Raw genomic sequence first — 13,356 nt, 5'->3', positions numbered from 1 at the left:
GCAGACATGCATGCAGCACTCCAGCACTGCCTCCCCTCTGAGCCCCACCCAGCACCGGCGCCCAGTGGGCAGCAGTGGCCTCGTTCCCTGCAGCAAGCCTGGCCCCGCGATACTGCTCACTCGCCCCGCTCACCATTGAGAAGCCGCAGAAAATGAGACACGCCACAGCCACGGCGCCCCCAAGTCCTACTGCTGCTTCTGGGTGTGCCACCTGAAGTGCTGATCACTTGTGGGTGCGCCACCTGAAGCGCTCCACCGCTGCCGGAGGAAGCGGAGGTGTCTGGGCAGAATCGGCTGGTCCCATCCCCTCCACGCTGTGTGGGGCTGCTGTTTCCACAAGCTGCACAGAGCACCGGCTGGACCAGCCTCTGCTGATCTACACCTGGCTCCGCCGCATGCATAAGGAGCTTGGCTCCTAAGGGACTCCTGAGCCTCAAAACACAGCCTTTCCTGAGGGCACAGAGCCGTTCCCAGAGGCCAGGGAGACCTGGTCTGTCCATTTAAGCTGATGGAGAGAGGGGTATAGGACTAGAGATAAATAAGTCAAGGGAGAAGACTAAGGAGCAGACAAAGAAAGAAAAGTACAGGGCAAAGGACAGACAGATGGAGAAATCAAGAAAAACAGAGACAAGATGCCCTGCAGAGAGATGGAGGAAGGAAAGTCGTGTCAGGGAGCAGGACAGAGGGATAGAGAAAGGGGGAAAGGAAAGGAAGGGTGAAGGATGGAGAGAGAAAGGCAAGGACAGGGAGTGGGACATACAGATGCAGAGAGAAAAACAAGGACAGAGAACAGGTGAGAGGAATTGAGAAATAAGGAGAGGGATGCATACTAGGACAAAGAGACAGAGAAGGACTGTGGTGGGTTGAACCTGGCTGGATGCTTATCACTCACCCTCCTCAACTGGACAGGGGACAGAAAATATAGCATCAGGCTCATGTGTCAAGATAAGGACTGGGAGATCACTCAGCATTTACCGTCACGGGCAAACCAGACTCGACTTGGGAAAAAATGCAATTTATTCCAAATCAGCTCAGAGAGGAGTAATGAGAAATAAACCCAAATCTTAAAACACTTTCCCCCCCAACCCCTTCCTTCTTTCCTGGGCTTAACTTTGTTCCAAATTTCTCTTCCTCCTCGCCACCCCGAGTGGCACAGGGGACAGGGAATGGGGGCTGTAGTCAGTTCATCACCCTGTTATCCCTACTGCTCCTTCCTCCTCAGGGGAGGACTCCTCACACGCTTCTCCTGCTCCAATGTGGGGTCCCTCCCGTGACAGACAGACCTCCATGACTTCTCCAGCACAAGTCCTTCCCACAGGCTACAGTTCTTCATGAACTGCTCCAGCGTGGGTCTCCTTCTTGGGGTGTAGTCCTTCAGGAACCAACTGCTCCAGCGTGAGCCCCCATCACAGCGTCACTAGCAACAAACCTGCTCCAGCGTGGGCTTCTCTCTCCCCACAGGCCACAGGTCCTGCCAGGAGCCTGCTCCGGTGCAGGCTTCCCAAGGTGTCACAGCCTCCTTCAGGCATCCACCTACTCCAGCATGGGGTCCTCCACAGGATGTAGGCAGTCATCTGCTCCACCACCCGTGGACTGCAGGCACACAGCCTGCTTCACCATGGTCTTTACTACAGGCCTCAGGGGAACTGCTCTGGCACCTGGAGCACCTCCTCCCCCTCCTTCTTCACTGACCTTGGTATCCACAGAATGTTTCTATCCCATATTCTCACTCGCTGCAAATACTGCTGTGCAATAGCTTTTCCCTCTCTTAAACACGTTATCCCCAAGGCGCTACCACCATTGCTGATTGGCTCAGCCTTGGCCAGCGGCAGGTCTGTCTTAGAGCCAGCTGGCATTGCATGTGTCTAATATAGGGGAAACTTCTAGCAGCTTCTCACAGAAGCCACCCCTGTAATGCCCCTGCTACCAAAACCTTGCCCCGCAAACCCATGACAAGGACAAAACAGCAGTGGCCTCCAGGGTGGAGATAGAGGAGGAGCCAAAAGAGCCAGGGTGCAGAACAGAGTGATTGAGATCAGGAAAAAGGCATAGCCAGCTAAGCAGGGAAATAGAGGGAAAAAAGAGTGCACAGGCTTCAGGGCAGAGACAAAAAAAATAAGACTGAGAAGCAGGACATGGCAGTAGAGAGAAAAAGAGAGAAGGACAGGGAGCTAGGCAGAGAGATGTGGAGACAGAAAAAAACAGCAATGGGCTACAGGGCAGAGACAGGGAGGAATTAGAAAACAGGGACAGGGGGCTCGAGAGAGGCTGACAAAGAAAAATATAGCAATTATGGGCAATTGCTCCCCATCCTGACCTACATCTGCAGCTCATATGTCGTGTCCCTGTTACGTGGCTGACGGGGGGGGGGGGGGGGGGGGGGCAGGTCTCTCACATGGTGTAAGAGTCAGTCCAAAGAACAGCATTGTCTCAATCTTGTCATCAGGGATATGGACAGTAAAGTACCCTGAAAGTTAGTCTAACATCTTGACATGAGTCTGCAGCGGCCTGCCTGAGATGCAGTTTCTGTTCCTGAGAATGAAATGCCAGGCTTGTAAGGTCATTGTGCCTTCGACACAGCAAGGACAAGAGCTGAGCAACCTGTGCATCTGGCAGGAAACAGCAAAAGGATAAGTGATGCTGGTATCTGCTTCTCCCTTCTAGAAACCTTGTGGGGGGAGATAACAGCCAAAGGACAGAGCCTTGCGGAGGCAAGACGGCTCTGTTTTGGCTACAGAGTGCCGTGCCGCTCTCTGGTGCCAGGGATGAGCCTGAGAACTGTTACCAAGAAGGATCAATCAGCATCGATGGAACCAAGAAGAGGCGGAGATACAGAGGAGGAGCAAGAGGTGCTACTTGGCATAAAAAGGGGCTCCTCAGCACCTGAACTTTGGAAGCTTCCCCCACCAAGGATCATGACGATCGTTAGGACCGGTGGGACGCTGCCTGGACCTGGGACCATAGGGATGCCTCAGACCCGTGATGGTAGCTATTGATCTCTTTCCTCTTTTCACTTTACTTTCTCCTTTCCTTTCACCCTCTTTCCCTATTGCATACTGCTTTACGGACAAACAATAAAGTTTCACTCTTTGATTGTAGCAAACCCCTTTGGTGTGGTAGCCTTAATTTTGCACTTTGAGATCACAGCAAATGAACCATCATGAGTCCACTGAGTGGACGTGACAGTGTTTTGTACGGTTTGGGCTGAAATACCTCTTTTTCCTAAAGAGGGATTAAAATCAGAAAATATTAGTGCTGCAGTGTCTCAGAAACTTGCAGTGGTAATACTTCTGTAGTGTTCCAGTTCCTTCTGTTGTGAATTTTTCTATGCTGTTGATGCTGTCAAAGTGCAGCATGTAGAATATTTTCTTTATCTGTTATCCAGGTTCTTGTTTGTGATGAGGAGACATTAGGTGTAAGGAAAAAGTATACCTTCATGGGATGGCACAGAATGTCCCAGCTGCACTTTATTAAATGAACTAAGTGGATTTAAGTAACACCTGAGACTAATAGCCAGAGAAATAGGAGGTAGGACAAAATTTACCTTGGAAGAGGTAACTGCTAGTCTGGGGATCTTGTGAAGATTTTTGGAGCATCTTGGGGAAGTTTTCTTAGTGATTTGCCCTACTTGGGATAGTTGGAGTCAGAAAGTTGGACAAGGCACGAGACAAGACAGAAGGAAAATAGCTTCTTGCTGACCTCTCCCTAAACAGAAAATAATGAGAGTTAGAAACTCAGAGAGAGCCTACAGTGTTTAGTCTGTAACCAGGTGAGTCCCTGCTGCCTATTTGTTTTTATTTCCCCATAAAAGTCTAGTCCTCTGAAGAACAGAGTGAAACACAGAATGCACTACTTGAAGGTGAAAAGCCAAGACGGTCCCTGTTAGGAGAAACTGAAAAGGTATGGGTAACTGTTTTAGAAAAAGAGTGAAGAGCAGTGAAGAGTAGATGTGGAGACAAATACTTCTATGGAGCTGAATGTGTTTTGAAATCAGTGCTTTGGCGTCTAAGTGCTGCAAATAAAATAATGATTCCCCAGGTGGAGATGACTTTATAACCATTTAAAGGTCTCTGGTGAACCTTTAAAGGACTTGGTGAAAGCTAAAGAGGTAGTCATGGTTACTTGGGTGGTTTTAGGAAGGTATGGAGAGAAATAATTCATGTTTTACCATAACCTAAAACAGAATCACGGACCTGACCTTCTAATGCTCACTAACCTGGTACTGCTATCCAGTTTGATAAAGCCATTCGCTTACTCAATCACTTCCCTTGCTACTGTAGCTATATTGTCACAACTGCAGTTGTCTTTTTCTTGCCTAAAAGAATGCAGTTCTGTGACTATTGTCATTTGAAGACAATAAATCCATGCAGGGATGGCTGAAATTTATATGGCCCTTTCTTGGTGTGCCTGTCTCCTTGATTTTTCCTTTGTCTTGCCACACTTGAAAACTTTGATCAAGATTTTGGAGGTTAGCTGTGTTTTTATGGTCTCTGTAGTAATTGCTGCTGTTTGCTCTGTTCAGCACACTGTAGCCTCTTATTTTGCTCTTGAGATTCATGATTCATAACTGTGAACTGGCAGTCACCTTCTTCTGGATGTATGTCTGCATGTACGACGTAAGTCTACCATCACCAGTCACGGTAGAGCAATATAATTTTTACACACATTGTCCCACAGTTGATTTTCTTCAAATACATTTGTAATTCTGTGCAGAAGAGATATGAAAATGGCTCTTATTTTACTCTGTCCCCTTCTGTCCTTGACTTAAACAGATCAATGAAGAGAGACACCCTTGTCATGTTATCCTTTTAGGGGATGTTCTCTTTTTTTCTGTTCCCTACGCACTCTTCCTTGACTCTGATGTTCTTGATGACTTTCCTTTTTTCTTTTGAACTCTTTGCAAATAGCTTTTTGTCTGATTCTTTTCTCATACCTGCTGGACACTGTATGTTTCAGTCAGACAAAAAACCCTCTACAGCATACTTGCCAAAGACAGGTAAAAAGTGAAGAGTTGCTATAGGCACTGGAAAATAAAGATACGTGTGCTTCATAAACACCGTGTTTTCAACCCCATGCATTTTGGAAGAGGAAGGTGAAGTGAGATAGGTTCATGCTGGTGGATTTCACTTTTGTTTAGGATTCTTGCTTTACAGGTGTTTACAGTTACTAAAATTCCTTTCCCTCCTCTCTACAGTAGTATGTCACTTGGTTTGCCTCTGACTGAAATGACAGACATGGTCAGCCAGGGTGCTCAGGCTTTGTGTTTAGCAGTTGTGTTCCCTGACTGTTTCCTTCAGCTTCACAAGCAAGCCTTGTCCTTGTTCTCATCATCTCTCTCTCCCAACAGGCTCCAGAATAAATAACTTGTGTGGTTTGTAGACCAAAGCCCCTGTACTCTCCGTTCGCTTTGGTGACTTGCTCAGAGGGGAAACCCCTGTAGAACAAATGAAGCTGTGTAGCTGAATCCTCCTTTGCAGGGGCTGCTGATGCGGGCGGGCTGGCTGAGGTGGCCCTTGTTCTAAGGGGCTGCCATCCCTGTGAGGTGCTGTGCCGGTTCCTATGCCACAGCAGGTCACACGTCTCTGTAGTGTGGCAAACTGCCACCAGTTTCTCCACGTACGCTCACATGCTGTGAACTGGTGAGGTGGAGGGCTCAGATTTTCCATTTCAGTTTAGTTGAGGTGGCTGACAAGGTGGTTCCTACTTCATGTCAGCTGTGGTAAATGATGATCACTTCAGCTGCAACAGCTATGTCTGACGGGGTATATAGTGAAATGGTTTTCATGAAGCAGTTGCAATGAAAAGACAACCTTGTGATCAAGCCTGTTGCAAACACAAAAGTAACTCCAATAAGATGTATAATGTAAGCATCCCTCGGGCTTGATGTGGGTACAAAGTGAGCAGGTCTACTGAAGTGAATGGACAGGATGAGTATAATTTTGACCTGGGTCTGATGAATGCTTTACAATTAAAAATGGTATGTGGATCCTCAGTGTATATCAACTTGTGATGTGCAGCTGAAGTCATCAAAAGTAATGTCAAAGAAACACCTGGATTTTACAAACAGTCTAAAAGTCTGGAATTTGATTCAATCATATTTCAGGAACATAAGAAGTTTCATTCTAATGGCTGCAGAGTCCTACATTTCTCTTAGGAATTTGTTTGCAATTTCCCCTTTTCATCCTGCTGCTAAGGTATGAGTTGAAAAATCTGTGTCATCTCTACATGATCCTGCCAGCTCATCTGAGGTTTTAAATCTGAAAAGCTCAGGGGAATGTGCTGTAGATAAATTTTGAAGAAGTGAGCACCGTCACATGCTTCAGAATTTATACGGGAATTAAGATGTCTCATAGCAGTGATAAAAAACCTGCCATTTACAACTCTGTATGCACTATGATTGTGTTGTAGAGGCGACTGTGCACATACCAAACAGGCTTCCCCTGCTCAAAGAGTTTGGTTTAAGTGGATGGGACACTTGTTTATGTATGGTGGGAACAGCACTGTTTCCCTTTGCAAAGTATATTCTAATTTTCCTATTTCAGCTTCTTTCTTTCCCCAGTATCCCTGCACTGCGTAAAACCATTCTTTTTTATGAAGAAAAATGGTGCACTTAAGTTCCCCATCCATTTCCCCTCCTTATATGATGACTTTGAATTTCTGGGGTTTCTGTTCCTTTAGATTACTGAGTCACACCTAGTACAAGCAAGAGAATGAGACTCAATGTGTGGTAGTGCTGCAGTGAGAGTTACTGTTTTCCCCAAGCACTTGGTTCTTGGCAGGAGAGCAGGGTCTGTGTCATCGCTGAGCCCTTCACTTCTGCCTTCTGTTGATATTTTTGGGGTTGGTAATCCTGAGTCTTTTCACATATGTATGTGGAGACTGGAAGATGGCTGCTGTTCCATCGGATATTTCTTCAAGCTTGCAGACCAGTCTCCTCAAGTCAAAATCACCACAGACTGTAGTGCTGGCAACACCACTATGTAAAAACTGGATCCAAGCATGGCTTTGCTTTGAACATGACTTGGGCAATGGTTTGACTACAAACAAAGTTTGCAAACCTCTCAAACACAGCTTGATCCCTGTGTCTGTTGATTTGGTCCATGATGTTTTCTAAAGCAGTACAGAAAGAAGCTACCTTGATCTGCATGTTCTGAGGAGTTGGATTTTTATCTTGTGCCAGGAGAGTAGCTTTATAAATACTCTTTCATGGGGTTCCCTTGAATTTGAGTGTGGGGTTTCATTTTACCCTTACTGGTAAAGATTGATTCTGGCACTAATTTGGAATACATTCTGGGAATTATGGCCAGTGTGTTTTCTGAACCACTGTATTGCTCTTGAACTTTCAGCAATCTTGTCATTGCCCTAAGTGTTCCTGTGATTGCCCCAAATAGCAGAAGCAAATTTGAAGAGATACAGCATTAGGGCTTAGTTTGACTTTGATGAGCTTACATTGATAGAAAGCAGCTATTTGCACTCTTACAATCAAAATACTAAAACATTAAACTTTCTAGAAATGGATCATCTTCAAAACAGTTCCTAGAAAAGTACTGGGCTGTCTTAGTGTTGGCATGGGCACATGTGGCAATTTAAGCAGTTACCTTGAGGTAGGAGCCTCAAGTTTGAGGAGCCTGGTTCAGCAGAGCATACTTTCAGTAAGGGGCCACCCATTCTGACTCATGGGATCTGTTAGCACCATACAAGCCCCAGTTTAATCTGTATTGTGCTTATTCACAAACGCAAAGCAAAAAAAAAGGTGTGTGTACACTGTCAATGGTGGGAAATCAAGAAAGGGAGCTAGGAGACCCGTATGGTTAAACAGGGAACTAATGAGCAAACTCAAGTGGAAGAAGAGAGTCTATAGATCTTGGGAGGAGGGGATGGCCACTTGGGAGGACTGTAACACTGTTGTCAGAGGATGTAGGGAGGCAACTTGAAAAGCTAAGGCCTCCTTGGAGTTAAGCCTTGCAGGGGAGGTCAAGGACAGCAGAAAGGGCTTCTTCAAATACATTGCAGACAGAACTAAGACTAGAGGCAATGTAGGCCCACTGCTGAATGAGGTGGGTGCCCTGGTGACAGAGGACACAAAGAAGGTGGAGAAACTGAATGCCTTCTTTGCCTCTGTCTGTACTGCTGGGGACTGTCCTCAGGAGCCCCAGACCCCTGAGGCCCCAGAGGAAGTCAGGATAAAGGAGGAGTTGGTTGATGAGGACTGGGTTAGGGATCAGTTAAGCAAGCCGGACATACATAAATCCATAGGCTCTGATGGGATGCATCCACGGGTGCTGAGGGAGCTGGCGGAAGTCATTGCTAGACCACTCTCCATCATCTTTGGTAAGTAGTGGGGAACAGGTGAGGTGCCTGAGGTCTGGAGGAAAGCAAGTTTCACTCCAGTCTTCAAAAAGGGCGAGAAGGAGGATTCGAGTAACTACAGACCAGTCAGCCTCACCTCCATCCCTGGAAAAGTGATGGAACAACTTCTCCTCGGTGCTGTCTCTAAGCATATCAAGGATAAGAGGGTCATTAGGAGCAGTCAACCTGGCTTCACCAAGGGGAAGTCATGTTTGACCAACCTGATAGCCTTTTATGAAGACATAAGCAAGTGGATAGGTGACGGTAGTGCAGTGGATGTGGTTTATCTTGATTTCAGTAAAGCATTTGACACCATCTCTCACAGCATCCTCACAGCTAAACTGAGTGTGGTCTGGATGATGGGGCAGTGAGGTGGACTTTGAATTGGTTGAAGGAAAGCAGTCCAAGAGTTGTGGTCAATGGGACAGAGTCTAGTTGGAGGCCTGTATCCTGTGGAGTCCCTCAGGGGTCAGTACTGGGACCAGTACTATTCAACGTATTCATCAATGCCTTGGATGAGGGAACAGAGTGCACTGTCAGCAAGTTTGCTGATGACACAAAACTGAGAGGAGTGGCTGACACATCAGAAGTCTGTGCTATTCAGCGAGACCTGGACAGGCTGGAGAGCTGGACAGGGAGACATTTAACGAACTACAGCAAGGGCAAGTGTAGAGTCTTGCATCTGGGAAAGAACAAGCCCATGTACCACTACAGGTTGGGGACTGAGCTGTTGCAGAGTAGTGTATGGGAAAGGGACCTGGGAGTCCTGGTGGACAGCAGGATAACCATGAGCCAACAATGTGCCCTCGTGGCCAAGAAAGGCAATGGCATCCTGGAGTGGATTAGAAGAGGTGTGGTCAGTAGGTTAAGAGAGGTTCTCCTCCCCCTCTACTCTACCCTGGTGAGACCACATCTGGAATAGTGTGTCCAGTTCTGGGCCCCTCAGTTCAAGAAGAACAAGGAACTGCTTGAAAGACTCCAGTGCAGAGCCACAAAGATGATTAAGGGGGTGGAAAATCTCCCTCCTGATGAAAGGCTGAGGGAGCTGGGTCTCTTTACCTTGGAGAAAAAGGAGATTGAGGGATGACCTCCGTAATGTTTATAAATACATAAAGGGTGAGCGTCAGAAGGATGGAGCTGTGCTCTTCTCAGTGATGGCCAGTGATAGGACAAGGGGCAACAGGTGCAAGCTGGAGCATAGGCAATTCCACATGAACATAAGGAGAAACTTTTCCACTGTGAGGGTGGCAGAGCACTGGGACAGGCTGCCCAGAGGGGTTGTGGAGTCTCATTCTCTGGAGACATTCAAACCCCGCCTGTACGCGTTCCTGTGTGATCTACTCTGGGTGGTCCTGCTTCAGCAGGTGGGTTGGACTAGATGATCTTTTGAGGACTCTTCCAACTTCTAACATTCCCTGATTCTGTGAAATAAATTCAGTTTAATATAGAGGGCAGGGGGGAGGAATTCCTATCAGTACTTTACTATCTTTACTGTAACAAGCTAGCTGGATAGGTTTTGGACAATTGCTCATTGGAGATTGTCAATGACAGGTTAGAAGAACGCCTGGTGGGAATAGCACAGGTGTCCTTGATGCTTTCCCACTCTGTGCTGTGGCTGAGGGCTTAGGGCTTGGTCTGAACGTTAAAGAACTGAATTCTGTCAGAGGTGCTGATGTTGAAGATCCCTTTGTCATCTGAGCATATTTTCATGCCTATTGAGACATATGGATTTAACATAAAGCAGCAAGAATATTTTTCCTCTCTTCTCATTCTGTAATCTGGTCTTCTTAAAATGAAGAGGAGTAACAGCTAAGAAAAATTAGTGATTTGCACAGCTATCCTAAGTGACCAACCTCACTTTCCACTGGAGAGTGTGTTCTGCTAGTAGCATTTAACCTTCATTGGGAGTGCCTGGAATATGAATGCCTAATACGAGACCATCTGGAGAAGAACTTGTCATGAAGCTTAACAATATTTTTAATAGGAGGAACCTATCCAGATTCTTTGCTTTCAGAGCAGCAAGACTGTAAAAGCAGTGGCAGCTATAATGGCAGGGCACTACAGAGATTTGAGAACCTTACTTTTGTGATTGGAAATTGTACAAACAGTATTATTAAAACAGATTGTTGATGCAATTTTTATTCTTGTCATAGGCTTAGCTACAAGAATTCACTCTAACGAGATGACATCAGAACTTCTATGCTCTCCATAATTAGATGGACAGATCATGAGGCTTTAACTCAAGAAACGCTGCTTAACCAGAACACCAGTGAATGCTGGTGAGGATTTGAAGGATGGCATACTTTTCCTTCGTTTGAACAGTGTCATGGAAGAGGTGAAATGTCATTGTCATGATAATGAAATGCGGCTTAAGAGCTGACAGCTACGACTTGAGCTCTGATTTTCTTACTTGTTTGTTTTGTTTGGAGGGGGGTGGTTAAAGATGCTGCTCTTTAGCAGAAAGATATATACAGCCCAGTGTTTAATATAAAATATGACAATTCTAAAAAAAAAAACCCAAAAATAATAAAAAAAAACCCCAAAAACCAAAATTAAGATCCCTTCCCTTCAAGAAACTTCTCATTCCCCAAGTCACACTGTTGGTTTAATACTTTGAGTCTTACTCAGTGTCTTCTTTAGAATAGGTAGGTACAAAAGGTCAGCAGCAGAAAGGGATGGTACTGGTGAAGAAACACTTCAGCAAAGGAGGCCTTCTTGCATACTTCTAATGTAACACTATTACTTTTAGCTTATCTAATAATTTTAGGTGATGTTTATGATCTAATGGCTATGTGAGGCCTTCTGTCACACCTTTGCTATTGGTCACTGACATCCTCATTGAAGTACTGTGGGAGCATGAAAGAAAATTGCGAGCAGGACTGTAAACATGCTCAAAAGACTTCCAGCTGGGGTGTTGAAAAACATATATATTGCACCACTTCCTGTTTGGTTCTGTGTGTTTGACAAATAGATCATCTGTGTTGAGACAACACAGGTGTGACATGTACTCAGAGGCACGTTATCAAATATACATGATATACTTGCCGCGTTGTGGGGAAAAAACAAAGCACGGTGGAAAAATATGACTGAAAAACGAATGTTACAAAAGTCGAAAATCAGCAGGGCTGATGTCCGTCCCATCGCGGCCCGGCCGCCTCCCCGAGCATCAAGCGGCCGGAAGGTCTACCGATCTCCGCAGACAGACTGCCGGCAGGTCTACCGATCTCCGCAGACAGACTGCCGGCAGGTCTACCGGGCTCGGCAGGCTGCCGGCCGGTCTACCGGGCTCGGCAGGCTGCCGGCCGGTCTACCGGGCACCGCAGGCTGCCGGCCGGTCTACCGGGCTCGGCAGGCTGCCGGCCGGTCTACCGGGCACCGCAGGCTGCCGGCCGGTCTACCGGGCTCGGCAGGCTGCCGGCCGGTCTACCGGGCACCGCAGGCTGCCGGCAGGTCTACCGGGCTCCGCAGGCTGCCGGCAGGTCTACCGGGCTCCGCAGGCTGCCGGAGTCCCGGGCGACCCGCAGGCGGCGGCGCCGGCGAGCGCGAGGTGGCGTTGCCGGCGCGTCCGGCGAACGGGGCGCCCACGTCTACCGAGCTCCGGCGGGTCTTTGCCGCATTCGCGGGGCTGTGGGGTAGATTTGTTGTCCCCACCGCTTCCTCGGAGCTGTCGAAGGGGTCGCTGTTTTGCGCTGCCTCCAGTTGCGTCATGGTAAAGGTCGGCGTCGTTGGCGCGCCTCCCCCGGTGGGCCGAGATAGCGCTCCCTGGAGCTGGCCGGGGGCGAGGCCACATTGTTCAGTACTATGTGCGCGAGCGGTGGCTCGCTTCCGAGAAGGGATGACCGAGCCGCTACGGAGCCGGCAGCGGCAGGGGGCATAAGCGGCGGTGGTCAAGCGGCGGCGGCGCCACGACCACCGTTCGTTCTTCGTCGGAGCGTAAGAGAGAGAGGGCTCTGCGGGGAGGGCGAAGCCCGGCGGCGGTGGCCGAGCGAGCACGCCTTTGGGACCGCTGTCTGAGAGGGCCGTGGGGAGAGTGGAGGTCGCGCGCGCGGCTTTCCCGCGGCCCTGGGGGGCCCGCTGAGAGCAATCGGTGGTGGAAAGAGGTGTTGAGTCGCCTGTTGGGAGAGGAGGCCGGCGAAGGCCAGGGGCCGAGGCGGCGGCGCTGCTGCTTTGCCTCCTTGTCCCGTTTTTTGCCGTGCGGTTGAGAGGGAGAACGGCCCACCCGCGAGAGCGGGCGGGCAGGTGAAGCCTGCCAGCCGGTGGTGATGGGACCGGCACTCGAACGCTGGAAGGGCCAGGGAGGGAGTCCAGGCCGCCGTGGCCTTTCCCTGGCCCCCCTAGACGTGTCCCGACCGTGGCAAAAGCCCGAGAGGTGCGTGTTTTTGGGGGGGGCGCGCTGGTCGGGAAGCTGGGCATGGTGTTCAGCCCACCCGTGGATGTCGCTGGTTCCTGAGCGTCCCCGTGCCCCGTGGACGGCGACTCGGTTTTTTGTTTGGCTTTTTTTTTTTTAAATTACTTTTTTTTTTTTTTTTTTTTTTTGTGTCCGGCCTTAAGCTGGAGACCGCGTAAGCGGCCAGACGAGGGGAGAAAGTGCGGTGGTGGCAGCAGGTCCCGGTGGCCAGCAGCTGAGTGCAGCTTGTCCGGTGAAGCTCTCGAGCTCGCCGCGGCCTTGCGCCCCCCCCCCCCCCCCCCCCGCGGCTCCCAAGAGCCCGATGACGGCGGCACGGGTGAGAGGCGGCGGCGCCTCGCCCTGTTTTTTTTTTCCGCCGCGGGCGGCCTGTGGTGTCTGGCTTGCCCCCCCTGGCTCAGGGTGTGCTGGAGGGCTCGGTGAAGGGGGACTGCACGGGCGAAGGTGCCTTCGCCTCGTTCCCTGCATTTTTATCCCCTTTTTTTCCTTCAGCGGCGGCTTGCCTCGGCCCCGGATACCCGGGAGTGGTTGTGGCTGAGAGGCGTGGCGGCGCGCCTTTTTCTCCCCCCCCCCCCCCCCAGGCCAGTGGGGTCCCCCATTGG

The sequence above is a fragment of the Leptosomus discolor genome, chromosome 12, assembly GCF_034619465.1.
Source record: "Leptosomus discolor isolate bLepDis1 chromosome 12, bLepDis1.hap2, whole genome shotgun sequence".
Classification (NCBI taxonomy): Eukaryota; Metazoa; Chordata; class Aves; order Leptosomiformes; family Leptosomidae; genus Leptosomus; species Leptosomus discolor.
Note: the sequence above shows the minus strand (reverse complement) of the source record.